A 23,012-nucleotide genomic window follows, 5' to 3' on the forward strand; every position below is an offset into this window, starting at 1 on the left:
AAAAGCTTGTCCTAATTTTGTCTTTCAAATAGATGTATCTAGCACTAACTTGGTGCTAGATACATCCATTTAAGAGACAAACTTTTTCGGACGAAGGGAGTACTGATTAAGCAAATCGACCTTCTTATGTTAAAAAACTATACGTATTCTGACAGATAAAGTAACATAGTAAATGACACCCTGGTCTAAAGGATAGATGTGTCTTATATATAAAGCAAGGCGCAAGCCTATTTCGAGTCTAAAGGATATAGACATCACAATACGCCATTGACGGCATATGTGTTATGTTAACTAGAGTATTCCCTGTACTTTATTGTAGAATTGGTTGATTAAAAAATCTGTTGATAAAATGAGAACCAACATTTAAAATTCATATGAATTATTACATTCTATAACTGTAAAATATTTAGTAATTGAATGGAAAATATTTTTTCATGCAAGGTTGAATGTAGTGGTGGATTTTTTGGGAAATACCCAATGGGTCTTGGTTGTATATCCACCCTATATGGGAATTTTTTTAATAATTAAACAAAAAATCAAAATAGTTAAGAACTATTTTTAGAATAAACTTGACTTACTTGCACACTAGTATGTAAATTTTTATTAAAAAAAACCAATGTTGACTTCACGGTGAAAAGGAGAAAATTTATTTCCTCATTATAGGTCACTATTCATGCTATTTTGACATAAAAATTTGTCTTGTTTGAAAAGAGGTCAAAGAGAAATTTTCTTTTTCTGGAACTTATCTCACGAGTACAATGAAAGGTCAAATTTATTTCAATAATATTTTCAGAATTTTTTGACTTTTTGTTGAATTACTAAAAAAATTCTATGCATGTTGAGGCGAGCCTTATCTAGTTCATAATTGTATGATGAGGATATGAGGTGACATCTATGCATGTTAAGATCAATAAGTTTGTGAGAATTACTCTCTTAGATATATACGTATAAGATATGAGTCTAAACCACCACCGATGTATACATCAGTTACCATGCGTCCACTAAGTTCACGGGTGGACGTATACTTGGTACTCCCTCTTATCCAAAATAAGTGTGATGGTTTTAGTTTAAATTTGAACTAAAACCACGACACTTACTTTAAATCAGAGGAAGTATATATCTTAAGCAAGCGAAAAAAAGTTAATACTTCATAATTTTGGTCACTACCGATCGACCTCCGCCTCAACGACAAGAAACATCCTCACAACTCCCAAAAGAAAACAAAAAAGCTGTTAAAGACTGGACAGCACTGCAGTGATGTGGCAAGGTAGTTTGCGCTCTTTCTATTTTTCTGGAGGAAGAGGTACGCTTTGCATGTTTTCAGTTATTTATTGTATGCATATCTTCACCAAACAAGCACATGCGCAGGATTGATATATGTGCGGGTGTGTGTAATAGCATCTCCAGCCGTTGGCCGCCCACGAGGTATAAAAATCGCCGCCTGGGGGCGAGCTGGTGGTAGAATCGGCTCTGGGGCGGTTGGGCATTCAGCCGTCGCCCCCAGGTCGCCGCCGATATCGGCCCACTTTTGGCAAAAAAAGGCCCGATATCGGCACGAATCGACCCATATTCAACGTGGTTTGGCATGGTTTTTGTGTCACATATTCATCACAGTTTATCAATAAAAATCAAATAGTACAACAACAAATAGTTCAATACAAATTATATAGTTCAGGAAATAAAAACTCATATTTCATCACAAGTCGAGCTACGCGTCGCCCTTGATACTCCATAGGTGCCCCACCAGATCCTGCTGCAGTTGTTGATGCATCTGTTGATCTCGGATCTCCTGACGCATATTGAGGTATGCAGTCCAGGTTGCCGGTAGCTGGTGATCAACTTTGGCTAGAGGACATTGCCTGTAGTTTGGTTCAGTGTCAAACACTAGCTCTTCCTGCTCGCTCTCGATGATCATGTTGTGCAAGATGACACAACAAGTCATGATTTCCCACATTTAGTCTTTCGACCAGGTCTGAGCAGGGTACAGGACAACAGCAAATCAAGATTGGAGCACACCAAATGCCCGCTTGACATCCTTCCTGCAAGCCTCCTGCACCTTGGCAAAATGAGACTTCTTGCCTCCTGGCACAACGTTTGAGATAGTCTTCACAAATGTAGACCATCTTGGATAGATGCCATCAGCTAGGTAGTACCCCTTGTTGTAGTGCCGTCCATTGACCTCGAAGTTCACCAGAGGAGAATGACCTTCAACAAGCTTGGCAAAGACAGGGGAGCACTGCAGCACGTTGATGTCATTGTGAGTTCCTGACATACCAAAGAAGGAGTGCCAAACACTAGTAGAAAAAGGGTCAAACGTGAAGCACATTAGTGCCGGTTTGTATTTGAGCCGGCACTAATGTATACATTAGTGCCGGTTCCAACGGCTAGCCGGGCCGCTTTCATTAGTACCGGTTCGTGGCGAACCTTTAGTACCGGTTCGTGCCACGAACCGGTACTAATGAGAGTGGTGGCAGGATGTTGTCAGTCTGGGGCCCCTCCAGCACCTTTAGTACCGGTTCGTGGCACGAACCGGTACTAAAGGTCGTCCTACATAAACCCTTCGTCCACCTGAGCTCGCTCTGTTCTTCCCCTTTCCCCTCTCCTCTCTGTTCTTCCCCTCTTCCTCTCAAGCTCATCACACATTTTGCCCAAATTTTGTCAAGATTTGAAGGCCCCCATCCATTGAAATGATCACAAAGGTTAGCAACTTTGTCCTTTCATCTCTCATTGCTAGATTTACTCTTGCAATGCTTTATATAGTGATTAATTTGTGAGTTTAGTAATTTGGGAGGAAATATATATATGTGCTAGTATTTGATTTATATGCAATTTGAGGTCAAAAATAACACTTGGTTTGCATATGTAGGTGTGGTTTACTTAGTGCCTTATAAATCTCTGTCGTAACCACTGTCGATCGCCCGCACCGTCCCGTCGCCGGCACCACCTTGTGGTGAGCCTCTTTGTTCATGAAATTTTATATAAAAATTGATGTTTGTGTGATTTGGATATATAGTTACTCGTATAATTATCTTACCCGTACGTTGTTTGTTATACATATAGTGCCATGGTTTTGATATCCGTCCCCGTCGGCCCTCATCCTTGTTATGATTCGGATGTGGTATATATATTCTCTTTTAAAACTAGTTGCATTTCGTGTTTATGACAAATTATGCCCATCAAGTTGACATAGAAATTTTTTCTAGGAGGTATGTGAACCGGAAATTCCAACCGACCCTATTGTTGAGAGGTTAAATTTAGTTGAAAGAGAAAATGAGTACTTGAAAGAAAAATTGAAAAGAATTGAGGGGGAGAAGATGGAATTGGAGTTGCATGTTGCCGATGTCATCGATGATCACAAGATCAAGATGGAGAAAATGCGCTTGAAGATTAGAAAGATTAGAAAATATGCCATCGATAGTGAGGCTTGGTATCATTATGCTGTTGGATCCATTGTTACCTTAGTTGCGATCTTATCGCATATGTTTTTGCATTTAAATGCTTTAGCTAGAGAGTTATTTGTTTGTTGCATTTAAGTGTTGTATGAACTTTATGTATGAACTTGTATTAATTTGGTCTATTCGGTGTTGTGTAATGAAGATGAGCCGGCAATGGATGTACGATGAACGATGCTCTCCCCAGTTCGTTGAGGGCGTGCATACTTTTCTGATTGCGGCTGAGGCAAACAAGCGGGCGGATGGTTTTATGCCTTGTCCACCTGCTGGCTGTAAGAATGGTCACAATTACTCTAAGTCAAGAACCATTCACGTCCACCTGTTTGAGTCCGGTTTCATGCCCCACTATAATGTTTGGACCAAGCACGGAGAAAGAGGGGTTTGCAGATGACGCAAGGAGCGTATGGTTTGGTCTAAGCGCAGATGGCATTAATCCTTTTGGGGAGCAGAGCAGCAACCATAGCACCTGGCCTGTGACTCTATGTTTGTATAACCTTCCTCCTTGGTTGTGCATGAAGCGGAAGTTCATTATGATGCCAGTGCTCATCCAAGGCCCTAAGCAACCCGGCAATGACATTGATGTGTACCTAAGGCCATTAGTTGAAGAACTCTTACAACTGTGGGATGGAACAGGTGTACGTGCATGGGATGAGCACATGGGGGAAGAATTTGACCTAAAGGCGTTGTTGTTCCTGACCATCAATGATTGGCCTACTCTCAGTAACCTTTCAGGACAGACAAACAAGGGATACCGCGCATGCACGCACTATTTGGACGATACCAACAGTATATATTTGGCTAATTGTAAGAAGAATGTGTACCTGGGACATCGTCGATTTCTTCCGAGCAGGCATCCCGTAAGAAAGAAAGGCAAGCATTTCAAAGGTGAGGCGGATCACCGGACGAAGCCTGGGCACCGTACTGGTGCTGATGTACATGATATGGTCAAGGATTTGAAGGTGGTCTTTGGAAAGGGTCCTGGTGGACAACCTGTTCCGAATGACGCTGACGGATGCGCACCCATGTGGAAGAAGAAATCTATATTTTGGGACCTGCCCTATTGGAAACACCTAGAGGTCCGCTCCGCAATCGATGTGATGCACGTGACGAAGAATCTTTGTGTGACCCTGCTTGGCTTCTTGGGCGTGTATGGGAAGACAAAAGATACACCTGAGGCACGGGAGGACCAGCAACGTATGCACGGAAAAGACGGCATACATCAGGGTCATGCAAGCTACGCTCTTACCAAAGAAGAGAATGAAATCTTCTTTGAATGCCTGCTCAGTATTAAGGTACCGTCTGGCTTCTCGTCGAATATAAAGGGAATAAGAAACATGGCAGAGAAAAAGTTCCAGAACCTAAAGTCTCATGACTGCCACGTGATCATGACGCAACTGCATTGAGGGGGCTTCTACCGGAAAACGTTCGATTAGCCATTGTGAAGCTATGTGCATTTCTCAATGCAATCTCTCAGAAGGTAATCGATCCAGAAATCATATCAAGGTTACAGAATGATTTGGTGCAATTTCTTGTCAGTTTTGAGTTGGTGTTCCCACCATCCTTCTTCAACATCATGACGCACGTCCTAGTTCACCTATGCGAAGAGATTAACATTTTGGGTCCTGTATTTCTACACAATATGTTTCCCTTTTAGAGGTTCATGGGAGTCTTAAAGAAATATGTTCATAACCGTGCTAGGCCAGAAGGAAGCATCTCCAAGGGCCGTCAAAATGAGGAGGTCATTGAGTTTTGTATTGACTTTATTCCTGACCTTAAGCCGATTGGTGTTCCTGAATCGCGGCATAAGGGTAGACTGGATGGAAAAGGCACGCTAGGAGGGAAACAAATAATATGTATGGACGGACATTCTCTCACTAAAGCACACTACACAGTTCTACAGAATTCCGCCTTGGTGGCTCCGTATATGGATGAACACAAGAATTTGCTACGCTCCAAACACCCGGAGCGGTCTGATGACTGGATTGCACGTGAACAAACCAGGAGTTTCGCCAGCTGGTTGCAAGCACGTACCATGCATGACACCTCTATTGAAGATGACCTGTACTTGCTGTCCCAGTTACCATCTTCGAATATAATGACTTTCAAAGGGTACGAGATAAATGATAATACATTTTACACGATCGCCCAAGATAAGAAGAGCACCAACCAAAACAGTGGTGTCCGCTTTGATGCAGAAACCAAGACGGGAAAGGAAACATATTATGGTTATATACAGGACATATGGGAACTTGACTATCGACGTGGTTTGAAGGTCCCTTTGTTTCGGTGCAAATGGGTCAATATGACACGAGGCGGGGTAACGGAAGACCCGCAGTACGGAATGACAATAGTGGATCTCAACAATCTTGCGTATGCAGACGAACCATTCGTCCTAGCCAATGATGTGGCACATGTTTTCTACGTGAAGGACATGTCTACCAAGCCAAGAAAAAGAAAAGATAAGGAAGCGAATGCATCGTACGATGAGCCAAAGCGGCACATAGTTCTTTCTGGGAAGAGAAACATCGTGGGAGTGGATGACAAGACAGACAAGTCAGAAGATTATGAAAAGTTTGATGAAATTGCTCCATTCACAGTGAATATTGACCCGAGCATCCCGTTAAATGATGAAGATTTTTCATGGTTACGGTGCAAAGGGACACACGCGAAGAAAAAGTTTCACACCCAAAGATCTGGGATGTGATCGGCTTCACTAGCTATCATCACTTTCTTCTGTGTTTCACACCCAGAAGGGAATCTCTGTAAAAGTTAGGGTAGTTAATTATGTGTTTTGGCATTTGAAACGCGAAGAAATTTTATGTGCAAACAAATTCTTTCATGCCTTTACTGATTTTTAAAGTTAAGTTATTCACAAACTAGTGATTCACACTAATTTCAAATAATTCAAAATTTAAACTATTCAAATTTGAAAACTACGAGCACTAACAGAAAGTTTGTAATTTTTTGTACCTAAAGCTTTTTTTACCTAAAGCAAAAATATTCACAAAGAAACTCTAAATACACAAAAAAAACAACTCAAAAATAAATAAAGCAAAAAAAATAAAAAAGCCTGCATACTAGGCTAGAGCGGCCTGCATACGACTAGAAACCCAACCAGTTGTTGGGCCAGGATGCAGGCCCGCAAAGGCCCAGTAGGCCCACGGGGCAGCACAGCACAGGTAGGCTCAGAAGGCCTGCATTTGAGAGGAGCTCGAAGGAGCAGCCGCGGCTGGGTTTATAAACCAGTGCGGCTGCCCTTCGCTAGGCGAGGTGAGACTAAACTTTGCGCCCCTCGCCTGGTAGCGCACCCCCTTTAGTACCGGTTGGAGCCACCAACCGATACTAAAGGGGGGGCCTTTAGTACCGGTTGGAGCCACCAACCGGTACTAAAGGGGGTCGCTTCCCGCCGCTTGGCCTGGCCAAAACAGGCCTTTAGTACCGGTTGGTGGCTCCAACCGGTACTAAACGTGCCTTCTATATATACAACACTTCAAAATTTCGTCAGTTTTCATCTCTACCTCTGCTTCTTCTCCTCTGCACACAGTCGCCCGCTGTCCCCGCCGTCTCCATATCCCTCGTCGCCGCCCCCGTCGCCAGCCCCGTCGCCGCCCCGTCCCCGTCGTCGCCGCCCCGTCGTCCCGTCCCCGCCGTCCCCGTCGTCACCGCCGCCCCGTCCCGGCCCGTCCCGCGTCGTCACCGTCCCCGTCGTCGTCGCCGCCCCGGCCCGTATGTCCCCGTCCCCGTCGTCGCCGCCCCGTCGTCGCCGTGCCCGTCGCCGTCCCCGTCGCCGCGCGCCCCCCGTCGCCGCCCCCCGTCGCCTCTCGCCTCGCCGGCCGGTGAGCGCGCACACACACACATACATTTTTAGTTATAGATTTTTCTATTTTTCAGAAATTGTTAGACATTTTTCTGTTTTTTTAGAAATAGTTAGAAATGTTAGAATTGTTAGAATAGTTAGAAATGTTAGAATTGTTAGAAATGTTAGAATTGTTAGAAATTTTTCTGTTTTTTAGTTATAGAAATAGTTATTAAAAAGTTAGAATTGTTAGAAATTTTTCTGTTTTTTAGTTATAGAAATAGTTATAAAAAAGTTAGAATTGTTAGAAATTTTTCTGTTTTTTAGTTATATATAGCATTGTTAGAAATGTTATAAAAATTGTTATAGAAATAGTTATAAAAAGGTTAAAATGTTAGAAATGTTATAGAAATGTTAGTTATATATAGCATTGTTAGAAATGTTATAGAAATGTTAGAAATTTTAGTTATCAAAATCCAATCATTAAAAAAATGTTACTTTTTGCGGGCATATAGCTAGTATTTGTTGTCGACGATGCCCGGCCTGCATCCTCGCCGTCGACACGTCCGCGACGATGTCCAGCTGATCCATGTCCGGGACTGGGCTCCGCCGGGCTGGCACTGGGAGGTGCTGCCTGGAGGGGCGCGCCGCTTGATGAGGAACCCGGCCCCGGGTCCCGTCGTCGACCCTGATCTCGTTTGGTGGCGTTCGCGTGGGCCAGTTTCGGTGCGGAGGGAGCCGGCCCCGCCGGAGGTGGTACGTCGTCGTGTCAGGGAGGAGGACGAGCATGTCCATCGCTACATGGTTGCGTTAGAGGGCGGCAGGTTCTCCAATACCTGACAGTTTCTTCAGGGATCTCACTTCAGCTATGATCCTGTGAGGGTTCCTTCTCTTTGGGTGTCCACCGCCCGCGCCGCAGGAACCGCGAGTGTCCTAGATTCTTCTGTAGTATTCGATCTTTATTAGCTACCTAGCCAGTGATGTATTCGAGATTATATATTCGAGACGATGTATTCGAGATTATATATTATTCGAGACGATGTATTCGAGATTATATCTGTTATTCGAGACGATGTATTCGAGATTATATCTATTATTCGAGACGATGTATTCGAGATTATATCTATTATTCGAGATTATACTAAATTGTTTTATATTTCTTTTGGCATAGTTAAATAAAATCTATGGCGGACAATACCGACAGAGACAGAGAACAGACCATGTTCGATATGATACGCGGGCCAGATGATGATCAGAATGAAGAAGATTATGACGGCTCCGAATTTCTAAACAACACCGGAGAGGGTGATATGATATTCGATCGCGACGACCGAATTGATGAAGTCATGAACTACGATTATGACGATGACGAAGAACATGTTGATCCTGAAACAACAAACACCGGCGAGGTATATATATTTATATAAGCAGGAATCTGGTGATCATCACATGTTTTAAATGAGTTGAAGATATATTAACGAATCGATCTTTCTTCTTTCAGCCATCCGGATCGAGCAAATCTTCAGGAAAAAGGACGAAACGAGGCCCGAACAAAAAGTTGAAGGAGGGCGTAAAGTACAATATCGAGGCATTCAAACCTAGTGGCGAACCATTAGCGCCTAAGAAGATTGCGGACAAGTTCGTTTGTCAGTGCGGAGTTCTTGTGAAGGACCAACTCCCGATCTCCCTTCAAGAATGGAGAAAGCCAGCAAAGCCACGTCCAAATGTTACTTTTGTCGACGAGAATCAAAAAAACTGCTTTGGGATACTCTCATGGAACATTTCACCCTACCAGATCATTTCACAGAAGCAGATGTGCAGAAAGTCAAGGACGCTGCTTTTAGGAAGATGACGGTTGCATTCAAGAACCACAAGAGTTGTGAATGGGAGAAGTACGTCAAGGGAGGAAGGAAGACTCCAGTATTCGAGGGGATACTAGAGAATTAAAGTGCTCATTGGGACGATTTCGTGAAATTCAAGGATTCAGAATTAGCTAAGGAACGGTCGAGAATAAACAAGAAGAATGCCGAAAAAAAGGATAAGTTCCATAAGTTGGGGCCAGGTGGCTACGCGGTGGCAATGCCTAAGTGCACTAGTAGAAAAAGGGTCAAACGTGAAGCACATTAGTGCCGGTTTGAATTAGAGCCGGCACTAATGTGTACATTAGTGCCGGTTCGTGGCGGCGATCAATAGTACCGGTTCATGGAGAACCTTTAGTACCGTTTCATGCCACGAACCGGTACTAAAGAGGCTGCATCAGCCTGCGGTCAGGCTATGGCCCCACCATCACCATTTAGTGCCGGTTCTTACCACGAACCGGTACTAATGAGGTTATGGCAAGCTGTTTTTAGTCCCACCTCGCCAAGAGAGAGGCAGTATGAGCGGTTTATAAGCCGTGAGTGCACAGACAATGACGAAGAGTTGCAATGCTCACCTACATGTTGATTAGCTTCAAGCCTTGCGGAATAGCATAGATTGCACTGAGCTATGTGCAGTGCAGTCTACACTATTTCGAATGGCTTGAAGCAAATTAACCAGCATTGCACCTCTTTTTTATTTTTAATAACTTATTTAAACTCCGGACTTCTTTTGTGTTCAGTATGCAGCATTTAAAGCGACGTCATCAATTTCCAACATGTTCTGACATTATTTGTTGTTTTTCGGTCATTTACCTAATTGTTTAGAGAGCTAAATGACCGTGAAATTGAAAATCACTACAAAATGAATCCTGAAAATGTTGAAACTTGGTTTTGGAGTCCGGAGTGGGTACTAATGTGCATCCCACCAATCAGGAAGAATCACACGGATCGTGTGTTTCTTTCTAGCTCTTGCGAGTCGTTGGATCAAGGGTGTGTTTCTTCGCAGCTCATGTGAGTCGTTGGATCGAAACTACCACAATCACTTTGTGAGCCAGACGACCCTATATATAGCCCACCTCTCGCCTTCCCTGCATAAGTCTTTCAGTTCATCGACTACATACATCTACCAGTTCATCGACTGCATACATCTACCAGTTCATCGACTGAATACAAATCATTCGGATTCGCCATCATACGTCCAACCGTGCATTTGATATGCATATATATGCATCACGAGCCACGGTTGGGCTGTATGATGGCGATACCGATTGGTTTGTTCTAGATCCGACATAAAAGGTTTGATACAACTTCTTTTTTGTGACATAAGAGCTATCTCTCTTCCTACCTATTTTAGTTACACAACTACCTATTTGTGCCAAATTTTCACTTTTGCTGTTGCTCTTGCATCATAAGCATCCATGTTAACTGGACTTACAAGTAATGCAATTTAACCAAACTATCTTGTGATCTTCGCCAAGAGAGAGGCAGTATGAGCGGTTTATAAGCCGTGAGTGCAGAGACAATGACGAAGAGTTGCAATGCTCACATACATGTTGATTAGCTTCAAGCCTTGCAGAATAGCATAGATTGCACTGAGCTATGTGCAGTGCAGTCTACACTATTCCGAATGGCTTGAAGCAAATTAACCAGCATTGCACCTCTTTTTTATTTTTAATAACTTATTTAAACTCCAGACTTCTTTTGTGTTCAGTATGCAGCATTTAAAGCGACATCATCAATTTCCAACATGTTCTGACATCATTTGTTGTTTTTCGGTCATTTACCTAATTGTTTAGAGAGCTAAATGACCGTGAAATTGAAAATCACTACAAAATGAATCCTTAAAATGTTGAAACTTGGCATGGTATCATCATATCACCCGCGAAAGAGTAGAGAGGGTCACGGCAAAAACTGGACGCACTTCGTGTACAAATTGGACAAACTCTTTCCGAGTATCAGGGTTTCGCACTATACAAAAATAAATAATGCAGAAAATAAGAAAACTATACAAAAAAATTACTCAAAAATAAAAAGAAGAAAATAAATAATGCAGAAAATAAAAAACTATATAAAAAACTACTCAAAAATAAATAAAAGAAAATAAGTAATGCAGAAAAGAAAAAACTATATAAAAAACTACTCAAAAATAAATAAAAGAAAATAAGTAATGCAGAAAAGAAAAACTATATAAAAAATTTGTTGGCGCACTGCCCTGTGGGTCTGCCAGACCTAGGGTGTGCAAATGCAGGCCCAAGAGGGCCATCAGACTCACAGGGCAGCGCGCCCTAATTAATTAGGCCCAAAAGCCTGCTATATAGAGGAGTTCGAAGAAGTAGCCGCGGTTGGGTTTATAAACCAGTGCGGCTGCCCTTCGCCGGGCGAGGTGGGACTAAACTTTGGGGTGGCAGCGCAAGGCCTTTATTACCGGTTGGTGGCTCCAACTGGTACTAAAGGCCCCCCCCTTTAGTACCGGTTGGTGGCTCCAACCGGTACTAAAAGCCTTCGTTTCCCGCCGCTTGGCCTGGCGAAAATAGGCCTTTAGTACCGGTTGGGGCCACCAACCGGTACTAAAGGCCCATCCTATATATATAGCTCGTACGAAAATTTCAGTTTCATCCCCACTTCGTCTCCAACCTCCGCCGCGCGCGCCGCTCGATCCCGTCGTCGCCGCCCGTCGTCCGTCGTCATCGTCGCTGTCCCCGCCGCCGCCCGTCGTCATCGTCGTCTCGCGCTGCCGCCCCGAACGCCACCGCCGTCCGTCGCCATCGCCGCGGCCGTACGTCTCTCTCTCGCTCCCGCACACACATACACACATACATACACACACACACACCGGCGCCCCCGCCCTGTACGCCGGCGCCCCCGCTCGTACGTACGGGGCGGCGGCGTACGGGGCCGCACACACACACACACATATACCACACACACACGCATACACACACACATACACACATACGTACACACATATACGTATATATACACACACACATGCATACACACACACATACACACACACACATTTTTTTTACTTATTTTCTGTTTTTTAGAAAAGTTAATTAGATGATCGAATGTTAGATTAATGTCGAATGTTAGATGAATTAGAGAGCTAGATAGAAAAATTGTCGAACTAGAGATTAGAACTAGTTGAATAATTAATATAACTAGTTTATTTTTAGTAAGAAAATTTAGGTATATGAGATTAGAACTAGTGGAATAATTAATATAACTAGTTTATTTTTAGTAAGAAAATTTAGGTATATGAGATTAGAACTAGTTGAATAATTAATATAACTAGTTTATTTTAGTAAGAAAATTTAGGTATATGAGATTTGATGATCTAATTAAAATATTATTTGTTAATGAGTTTTTTCTGTTTATTTAATTTTTTATATATTTTGAGTTTATATAAATGTTAGATTAATGTCGAATGTTAGATGAATTAGATAGAAAAGTTAAATATATAGTAATGTCAATTGAATATATAGTTAGATATATTAATGTCAAATGTTAGATGAATATATATTTGGCTAGATATAGGTGTTTAATGTTTCACCTATATGAACATAGGAAATGTCATCTGACGACGAAAAAGATTTTATTTTGTGCGAACACTGTGAAGACCAGCGCGGCCTGTCCGACCAAAATTTCCTTGTTGATGGTAGGCGCTTCAGCATCAAGCTGGATGAGACATTCGAAGTTGATACAGTAAGTCACTTTGTCAATTATTATTTGAATGCAAAACTTATGCTTCATTTGCTTTAACTTATAATTTTAAATTTTCACTATTCTACTAGCGCATCCCCTGCCATGCAAAATTTTGTTTTGGATAAGATAGGTTTTAGTAATATAGATGATATGGAGGTAAAGAGAGTTTACTTGAAGACGGAGCATGGGTATACTTTCAACGTCAAATTATATAATGGAGACACATACACCCATTTTGAATGCAAAACTTGGCAAGCACTATGCAAGGCTTATGCATTTGAGCCTGATATGGTTATCACCTTTGATATTCGTCCGGAAGATGATATTGAAGGTAATATAGACATCTGGGTCGATGTGCAAACGCCTCCAGTTCTACCATTTGGTGAGTTTTTCTCAACCATGCATGCATATGTTTATGTCTTTCATACAGTTTATTCAAAAATAGTTGACAACTAATTTGTATTGTCAGCTTATTTCGGTTCAAGCAAACATGTCCGGCGCTTGATAGACAGGACCTACTACTGCCCCGGGGCTCAACTAAACTGCGAGGAGATAAGTCATTATGTTTCATGGCTTGAGGATCTTAATACTGTCAAGACAATTTTTTTCCTAAACTTAGAAATGTTAGTACTCAAAACGTGCGACCAATGGTGATCGTATTGAACTAGGTCACATCTATAATCAAAAGATGGTAAGATTTTAAATATTTGTCCTTAATTAGTGCATCTTTTGCATACATTATTTTTGAAGCAAAACTTTCATTGCTTAGTATATTAATTACTATACGATGTTGTTCAACAAGGACTTCCGATGACAGTTGTGCCTCAGTGGATCGAGACAAAAGGTCGCATGTCAATGGTTAGCTTACGACCAAGATTTCCTACATTGCACATGAGTGCATTCAGGATTTCTGAAAGCGAAGAATGCTTAATAGTGAAAGATTGGAGCAAAATTGTTAACGATCGCAGAGAAGTACTAGGGGGCAGTAAGGAGAAGCGCAACCCAAGATTAGGAGACAGATTCATCTGCATGCTCTAGTATGATGAATCAGGAGAGCTATACATGTTCTATGCTATTCTACCTGAGAGGGAGCAGCAGGATCAGTAGCTACTAGTTCATGCTCTTATAGTACTTGTCTCATGTCCGTGTCCTGAACTTCGATCTTGGTGACGATTATGTTGAACTTGATGATATCTTTGCTTCTGTTACAAAGTGAAAGTTTCCTCTTTAAGCTAGCCAGCGTTAATGATGATTAGATAGCTAGCGCGGTAATGACTATGATGATTAAATAGTGGTAATTAGACGACTACGATGATTTTTAGCTAGCTAGAGTTTATTTATTTATTTAATATGCGATGATGATGATGATGATGATGACGACTACAACTCATTATAACGTAAAACAATCCTAAATTAAATTGATAACACAAATTTAATTGAAAAATACAAAATAAAACAAAAACCCACAACCATTTAGTACCGGTTGGTGTTACCAACCGGTACTAAAGGGCTCCCGGCCCCCGGTGCTGGCTCGTGCCACGTGGTTCCCCTTTAGCACCGGTTCGTGCTGAACTGGTACTAAAGGGGGGGCCTTTAGTGCCGAAACGTTAGTGCCAGTTCCATAACCGGCACTAAAGGCCCTTACAAACCGGTACTAATGGCCCGTTTTCTACTAGTGGTGGGATAAGTCTAAGAACGAGATGGAGGATGCAGGTGTCACTCCGGTTACTAAGAGCTGCCCCCCCCAGGTGCAGGAGTTGGTTCTATGCGCATGGGGGGGAGTTGGACCCGAAGACAGGCAAAGTTTCGACGAAGGCATGTCTGAACGGAGCCGACGATAACATACTTGTTGCAATAGAAGAGGCTCGAACGGGGGTGTTCCAGCCGAACAGAGAGAACGACGAGCTTACATGTGCCCTGGGAAATCCTGAACACCCGGGAAGAACACGAGGCAAGGGCGCTATTCCGTGGTATGAGGGGTTTTCAGACTGGAACGCCAACTACAGAACCCGTGCGAGAAGGAAGATTGCAGAGGAGAAGCAGAGGAAGATGGAGGAGGAGAAGAGAAAGCTGGACTATGAACGCCTTCAAGGCCTAGAATCCACGTACGCGGACTTGGCAGACAAATTCCAGCGACAGCAGGAGCAGATCGACTCACTTAGCCAGCAAAGGGGGTCTCAGCAGCTGCAACAGCTAGCGGATGATCCAGCATTGGATACCACCGCCCCATCCATGCCGAGAAGCAGCGTGGGTTCTGCCCCGTTTGATGCAATGCTGGATAGATACCCCGTGGCATCATGGAGAACACTAACTGCGAGCTACACTTCAAAATGAAGAACATATCCATGAATGTGGCGGACGGCGTTGCTTATACAAATTCCCCCGATGCAACCTTCCATTGCAACCCGATTCCAGCAGGCTATGCTCGTGTCGTGGTTGATGAGGTGGTGGACCAATATTCGGGGCTAGAGCTTGACATTCCTGGAGGTGACGAGGAGCACACACTCGGAGATGCCAAACATCGTATCATCCTATGGAGAAAGGATTGCATCATCTTTCGAAGGCCACCGACACCGCGTCACCTGACTCCTCGTCGAAGTCCGCCACCGAGTCAGCAGACTCCCGCTCCTCCAAGTCCACCAACGCGTGAGGCCACTCCTCCTCCTCCAAGTCCGGCAAAGTGTCAGGCCACTCCTCCTCCAAGTCCGACACAGCGTCAGACGTCCACTCCTCCTCCAAGTCCGGCAAAGTGTCAGGCCACTCCTCCTCCAAGTCCGGCACAGCTTCAGGTCACTCCTCCTCGTCCAACTCAGCCCCGTTAGCCGTCTCTGCCGCCTCAGCAATCCACGAAGAGACACCCCGCAGCTATGGTGCGTAGCGGTACCAGTCGAGGTCATAGTACAGGAAGTACAGGCGGAGGCAAGCGATATAAATATGGTCCAAACCTCACTACTCCTCTTCCTGAGAGGGCTTACGACAGGACCAAGGAGCAAACCAATGCCATAGTGCGGGCAGAAGTCGACGCCCATTTTGGACCGAAACCGCCACCGTCGCCAAGGGAGAAAGTGCCTGTGGAAGTTATTGACCACTTCATTCGTATGGCTGAACCACCACCTCCTAAGCCTGTTGACACAGACTATGAGCGCCACATCAAGAAGTTACATCGACAACGTCTACAGAAGGAGGCGAGCTCGAGCTCGAGCAAACAACAAGCAGCTGTCAAAAAATGCGAGAGAACCGTTGCCCAGCTAGGAGAACAGTGGGCGCAACCGATCCCCCCGCTTGTTGTGCCGCCAACAACACGTGACAGTACGCGCGACCAATATTATTATGGGCAAACAGTTTACGTCCCTAGGTGGGCGATGTGGTAATAACCCAGCAGCATATAACGCAGGCTGAAGAACTCAAGATCACTGTTGGACAACTCCTCGAGATCGAGGACATGCCTGTGCTTACAGAGGAGGAATTAAAATGGAAATATGTCCGGGGCCAACCTTTGGTCAAGCCAGAAGATGTCAAGAAGCTCCCAACGAGAATGTATGAATTGCATCAATGGTACATGGACATTACCAAGATATCCGATCGACAGTCCCTCATGGTGCAAGTCAACAAGGATCATTACTACCACGAGAAACCTACCGTTGAGTATTCTGAACTGTTTCATTTATACAATCAAGACGCACTCGACAAATCTATCGTCAGTTGCTATTGTCTATAAATGATTTCTTTCTGTAATTTAAGTCTCAAGCTAGCTGTATTGATCCTTTTGATCAATCATTACCTGTAATTATTCTCACTATATTCTTTTCTGTGGTATTATGCAGGATAAAGATGTATGAAATGACAAAAGGTGGACGCTATGGCATTGGGTTCATTGACCCAAACACCGTTAATGAATACACATGGAAAATAAGCAAGCATTATGAAAAGCAGGTAGAGGACAGCATGTTCGAGTTCTTGAAGCGCCTCAAATACAATGAAGATATAATACTTCCTTACAACTTCTAGTGAGTCACACTTTCTTGTACTACAAATTCTCTGTTTTTGCCTACTAGCTAGCTGGCTACATGTTTTTGCTTACATATGCCCGCTTAATTAAGACATGCAAACGTGTGTGCATGCAGATTTCACTGGATCTTGTGTATCATTAAAGTTGACGAAGGAACAGTTGAAATACTGGACTCACTACTCAAAGAAAATAGTGACTATAACATCTTGTTTGGGATAGTCAACAGGTAATTTCAGTCATTATTAACTATATATCTCGGCCTATTTAGTTCGTCATTTCATGATATGAACTATTTAATAACCCGTTTATTCATTTTCTTTGTCGGCGGACAAGGCTTGAGCAAGGTTCATCAGCAAAACAGAAGGCGGATGGAAACGACAGCTGAGATGGCTTCGACCCAAGGTAAGTAATTAAGTAGTGCTAGCTAGCTGCCATCTTTTTAATATTATCATGCTTGATTAATTATTATCTGATCAAATTAAATTCCATTCTCGTAAAGGCCATAAAGCAGGCGCAGGGGACTGATCTGTGTGCATACTGCGTTTGCGAGAACATTCGCATGATGGCGTCCGAAAGGAGCAGATCTGAAAGACAGGAATGGGTACGCTTGTCAGAACACTATTCACAATTTGTGCACCATTATCGATATCTAGTCACACAACTAATACACATGCATATTGATCTCCTTCTTAACAGTTCACAGAGGTGCGGGACAAGCTCCTAGATACAGAGCGCGTACAAGCACTTCAAGAGGAAATAGCGGGATTTTTGCTCGACCAGGTCATAAATCCGAAAGGAGAATACTATTACCCGCTACCGCCCCCATCGACCAGGTCATGAACCACTTCCAATTTGTCATCGTGCTCCGAAGGCACCAATTAGGCTAATGCAACTGGCTCCGAAGGCAACATGCATATGTACGAGAAATTGTATATAGCTATACATGTGTGTATGTGTGAATTAATATGGTGGTTTGTGAGACATTGATGATCTATATATATGATTGGTTCTACTAGCTACCATATATATGCATAACATGTACAATGTGTAGTATCGTAAAATACCAGCAAACGAAAAAGAATTAAAATGGAAAACACAAAATTAAATGAAAAAGAAATCATAAAACAAAAAAACCAAACATTTTAGTACCGGTTGGTGTTACCAACCGGTACTAAAGGGCTCCCGGCCCCCGGAGTTGGCTCGTGCCACGTGGTTGCCCTTTAGCACCGGTTCATGCTGAACCGGTACTAAAGGGGGGGCCTTTAGTGCCCACACTTTAGTGCCGGTTATGGAACTGGCACTAAAGGGCCTTACGAACCGGTGCTATTGCCCGGTTCTGCACTAGTGAAATTCAGAGGTCATGTGTGGCCACCGCCTCAAGTACCACACTGCAACCGCCTTTGACACCTTTGTACATCCCCTGCCAAGCAAATGGGCAGTTCTTTCATTTCCAATGCATACAGTCGATGCTTTCAAGCATCCCAGGAAATCCTCTTCTACATTCTGTGCTAGAATCCGAGAAGTGTCTTCCACATTGGGTGTTCGCAAGTATTGCGGTCCAAGCACTGCCACCACTGCCCTGTAGAACTTGTAGAAACACTCAATGGTGGTAGACTCGGCCATGCGCCCATAGTCGTCGAGTGAATCACAGGGAGCTCCGTATGCAAGCATCCTCATCCCTGTCGTGCACTTTTGGATTGAGGTGAATCCAAGCTTGCTGGCGTGCAATCCTTCTTGCACTTGAAGTAGCTGTCGAACTCCCGGATGGAATTCACAATCCTGAGGAAAAGTTTTCGGCTCATCCGATAACGGCGCCAAAATACTTTGTCACCGTGCAGTAGAGCGTGGGCGAAGTAGTCGGAGTAGAGCATGAAGTAGCCTTCCAGAGGATGCCAGTTCTTTACTTTCATCCGCCCCGGCGCCGAGCCACCTCGCCGCGGCTTTTCATTGCTCGCGAGCAGGCCGGCGAGGGCGGCGAGGACCATGAGATGCTCCTCTTCCTGGACGTCGGCTTCGGCTTCCTCCTCCAGCAGCACGGCGAGCGCCTCCTCCTTGTCCGAGTCCAGCGCCGAGCAGAAAAATCGCCGAACACCTTGCGGGCGCGGCGGGCGCACACCACCGGTACACCGCCCTTTGCGGCAAGAACGCCGGAAAAATCGGCCGGACGGCGGTGGAAAGGCTGTCGCAGCGAAGCCTCCTCTCTTTTCCGGCGAGGAATGACTTATCTAGTGGTGGTGGGAGGTGGGCGGCACCGGGATCGGCAGGGTAGCGGCCGAGAGCGCGAGGGGTGGGGAGCGAATCTGGCCGGTTGGCCTGACTTTTCGCCTGACAGTGTGGGCCAGGCGTGCTTTTCTGTTGCGCCGGAGCCCCCAAGCGCCCCCCCCACCAGTGTGCCGGGTTGGGCCTGCGATCGCCGGGCCGAAAACGGGCCGAGCCGGCGGATTTCGGCGTTTTGAGGCGCGATTGGGGCGTTTTTTCGGCGCTGGCGCGTAAAAAGTTGTCTGAGGGGGCCTGTTGGGGACGCAGCTCGAGATGCTCTAAGGCTCTTGGTGAGCTTCACGGAAGCAGCAGTGGCCAGTAAATTAATGGAGCATCTTGTGTTTGCTTTACGTGCTCGTGCAACCTTACCTTTTGCCCGTGCAACCTTAAAAACTCCATGATGGAGCAGGCGATGGTTTGTTATCCATACCCGCAGATCAGCGTGCCAGCGTCTACCTCGAACAGAAAAGCAATAGCACCAGCCAGTAGGCACCATATTGAATGTCGTCACTGATGTCATTCTCGGTGGTGGCGATAATAGCGGCAGCATCACTGGGGGTAGTCGGTGGATCGAGAAGCACGGCTGTGAGACGAACTTTACATCGAGCAGCACGGCTGTGAGACGAACTTTACATCACCGGTGGATCGATTGGGAGGTGTGTACCGGTTGACGAACTTTACATCACAATTTTGCGTCTGATTTATAAAGCATGATTCAAATGAATGTTTGCCAGCAGTACATATGGGATTGAGGTCGAGCCTGGTGCTCACTATGCGACATCAGTATTCTCGCAATCCTATAACAATGCAAAAGAAAGAATGAAGACTCCTGTTTTTGTCAACATCAGTATTCCATCCTTGTCCCAATAAATATTGTTTTTTGTTTGTGATTTTAACAACATGTTTAAACACTGTACCAATGTTAGACTTCGTATTGTAGCCCTACTGTGTAACCATACCTTATTGGTATTAAACTTGTATGTCATCAATATATATATGAGATAGGCCACCCTTTAAGGGTTGAGCCAGTTCCCCCAAAATCTATGTTTTACATGGTATCGAGCCTAACCTAGGTCCTCTATCTCCACCCCACCCGCCGCCGCCGCACCAAAACCCTAAACCCTAGGGCTGCTGCCACCGGCGCCATGACCGCTTCCGCTTCGGGCGCCGCCAGCTCCGGGTCTATTCCCGCATCGCTTGCCGCCCTCCTCAACCTCCCACCTCGCCCCTGGCTCCGCCAGTGCCTCAGTTCTTCGGCACCACCACCGTCGGCTCCCTCTTTTCAGCGCCGATCCCACCGTCACCGCCTGTGACGGCCTTAGCACCAGTCGCGCCGCCGCCGCCGCCCGCGATGGCCTCCTCTGGATCCTCCTCGACACTCGCCGTCATCCCGGCGACCTCGGGGGAGACGCTGCCCGCGGAGCCACCCGCAGCCTCGCTCACGGCACCAGCCGCGGCCGTGATCCCGATCGTCCCCACAGCCACGGCATTGCTCGTGGATCCTGTCGCGGCTCCGCCGCCAATCATCCCTGCTGCTGGTGCAATCATGCCCACCGGGCCGTTCCACTTCGACAACTTGATCGCCATTCGACTCACGCCAGACAACTACTTGTTCTGGCGCGCCAAGGTCCTACCGCTGCTACGCAGCCGGTCTCTCCTAGGGTTTGTTGACGGTTCGCTACCGTGTCCTCCGCAGGTCATCCCTACCGTCCACGGCCCGGCCATCAACCCGGAACACCGTATGTGGGTGCAGCAGGACCAGGCGATCCTCTCTGCCATCCAAGGTTCCCTCGGCGACGGGGTCACTGGCCTTTGTCTCTTCGCCGCCACCTCCATGGACGCCTGGACGACCCTGGAGCACGCCTTTGCCAGGTCTCTACCTCCCGCTCGATGGCCCTTCGCAGCGAACTCACTGACATGAAGAAGCTGGACTCCTCTGCTACGACCTACTTCAACAAGATGAAGGTGCTGGCGGACATGCTCACCTCTATTGGTCGGTCGCTTAGCGACGAGGAGTTCGCAGGCTTCGTCATCAAAGGCCTCGACGCCGACTACGACAATCTTGCCTAGGACGTCCACAACGCCAAGCCAGCGATGCCTCCTCACGAGCTCTACTCACACCTCCTCTTCACCGAGCAATGCGTCGAGGCTCGTCGCTCCTCCGCCACCATCACTGCCCAGCCGGCGGCCTTCTAGGCCTCTCGCGGCCAGCGCCCACCTGCCCCGTCACCTGGCAAGGCAGCCCCGCCCCCTGCATCGACCCTGGGTGAGGGCCCTAACACTAGGGTGGTGTGCCAGCTATGTGGTCATGAATGCCATGTCGCCTCCAAGTGTCACCGCCGCTTTTAGAGGAGCTTCCTTGGCATCGGCAACGACAGCAAGGGAAACGAGCGCCAATTTGCCATGGCAGACTTTGGTCCTCTCGCCGCCGCCCCGGCTGCCCACATCGCCGCCAAGGGCAAGGACCCGCGCGTCGAGCAGGGATACACACCATCCTACCCTGTTGATCAAGCCTGGTACATGGACACCAGCGCCATGGATCACATGACGAACGAGCTCAACAAACTCTCCACCTACCAGCCCTACTACGGGCACGATCAGGTTCACACCGCCAATGGTGTAGGTATGCCCATCTCTCATATTGGCCAAGCATCTCTTTTAACTAGTCATCCCTCTAGGCAGCTTCATCTTCGTAATGTTTTACGGGTACCCTCGGTAACTCGTAATCTTTTATCTGTCCCTAAGCTCACCCTTGATAATCATGTACTATGTGAATTTCACCCTTTTAATCTTTTTGTTAAGGATCGAGCAACCCGGGACGTTCTGCTTAGTGGCCGGTTGAGCCAAGGCTTGTACCGTTTGGAGGATCCATCCGCCCCATGCGTCTTCAGCGGTGTTCGTGTGTCGCCTTCCCAGTGGCACTCTCGCTTTGGTCACCCCGCCACACCCATCGTTCGCCACATAATCCACCGTCATGAGCTGCCATTAGTGTCTAGCAATAAAGAGATGTCCGTGTGTGATGCCAGTCAACAAGGCAAGAGTCATCAGCTACCTTTCGTTTCATCTACTAGAGAAGTAAAGAACCCTCTTGAGATTGTGTTCACTGATGTGTGGGGTCCGGCACAAACATCTGTTAGTGGTCACAACTATTATGTCAGTTTTGTTGATGCCTATAGTCGCTTCACTTGGCTTTATCTTCTTAAGCGCAAATCTGATGTGTTTGATATATTCATACAGTTTCAATTGCATGTTGAACGTCTACTCCGGCATAAAATTATCCATGTTCAATCAGATTGGGGGGGGGGGGCGAATATCGCAACCTCAACACCTTCTTTAATAAGCTTGGGATCTCTCATCGTTTATCATGCCCGCATACACATCAGCAGAATGGCGCTGTTGAGCGCAAACATCGCCATATAGTTGAGACCGGCCTCACACTTCTTGCTCATGCTTCTGTACCCTTTCGTTTTTGGAGTGATGCTTTTGCTACCACGTGTTTTCTCATTAACAGATTACCTACGCGTGTTCTTAATATGAAAACTCCGATTGAGCTTCTCTTAGGTGAAACTCCTTACTATTCCTTTTTTAAGGTGTTCGGGTGTGCCTGCTAGCCTCATCTTCGTCCTTATAATGATCGCAAACTTGAGTTTCGCTCCAAAAAGTGTGTGTTCTTAGGGTATAGTTCTCTCCATAAAGGCTACAAGTGTCTCCATGTCCCAACCAATCGAGTCTACACATCTCGGGATGCTGTTTTTTATGAGACCGTCTTCCCCTTTTCTGCCATGCCTTAGTCATCCACCACAGCACCATCTATGCATATTCGCGTGTGTTGTTACCTAATCATGGTGTAGGAATTGGACGTGGAGCTCGCCTGGAACTCCTCCCTGACGGACCCGCTACGTCGCGTGTGGTGCACGTCGATCAGCCGGTGC

The 23,012-nt window shown here is 45.7% G+C and overlaps 1 pseudogene; it reads left to right on the forward strand.

The window, feature by feature from the left end:
* Positions 1 to 20,821: 20,821 nt before the first annotated feature.
* Positions 20,822 to 21,429, forward strand: LOC147982756 (uncharacterized; annotated as a pseudogene).
* The last annotated feature ends 1,583 nt before the right edge of the window (positions 21,430 to 23,012 follow it).

The sequence above is a fragment of the Triticum urartu genome, chromosome 2A (genome assembly GCF_056163025.1).
Source record: "Triticum urartu cultivar PI428250 chromosome 2A, HENAU_Tu73, whole genome shotgun sequence".
NCBI lineage: Eukaryota > Viridiplantae > Streptophyta > Magnoliopsida > Poales > Poaceae > Triticum > Triticum urartu.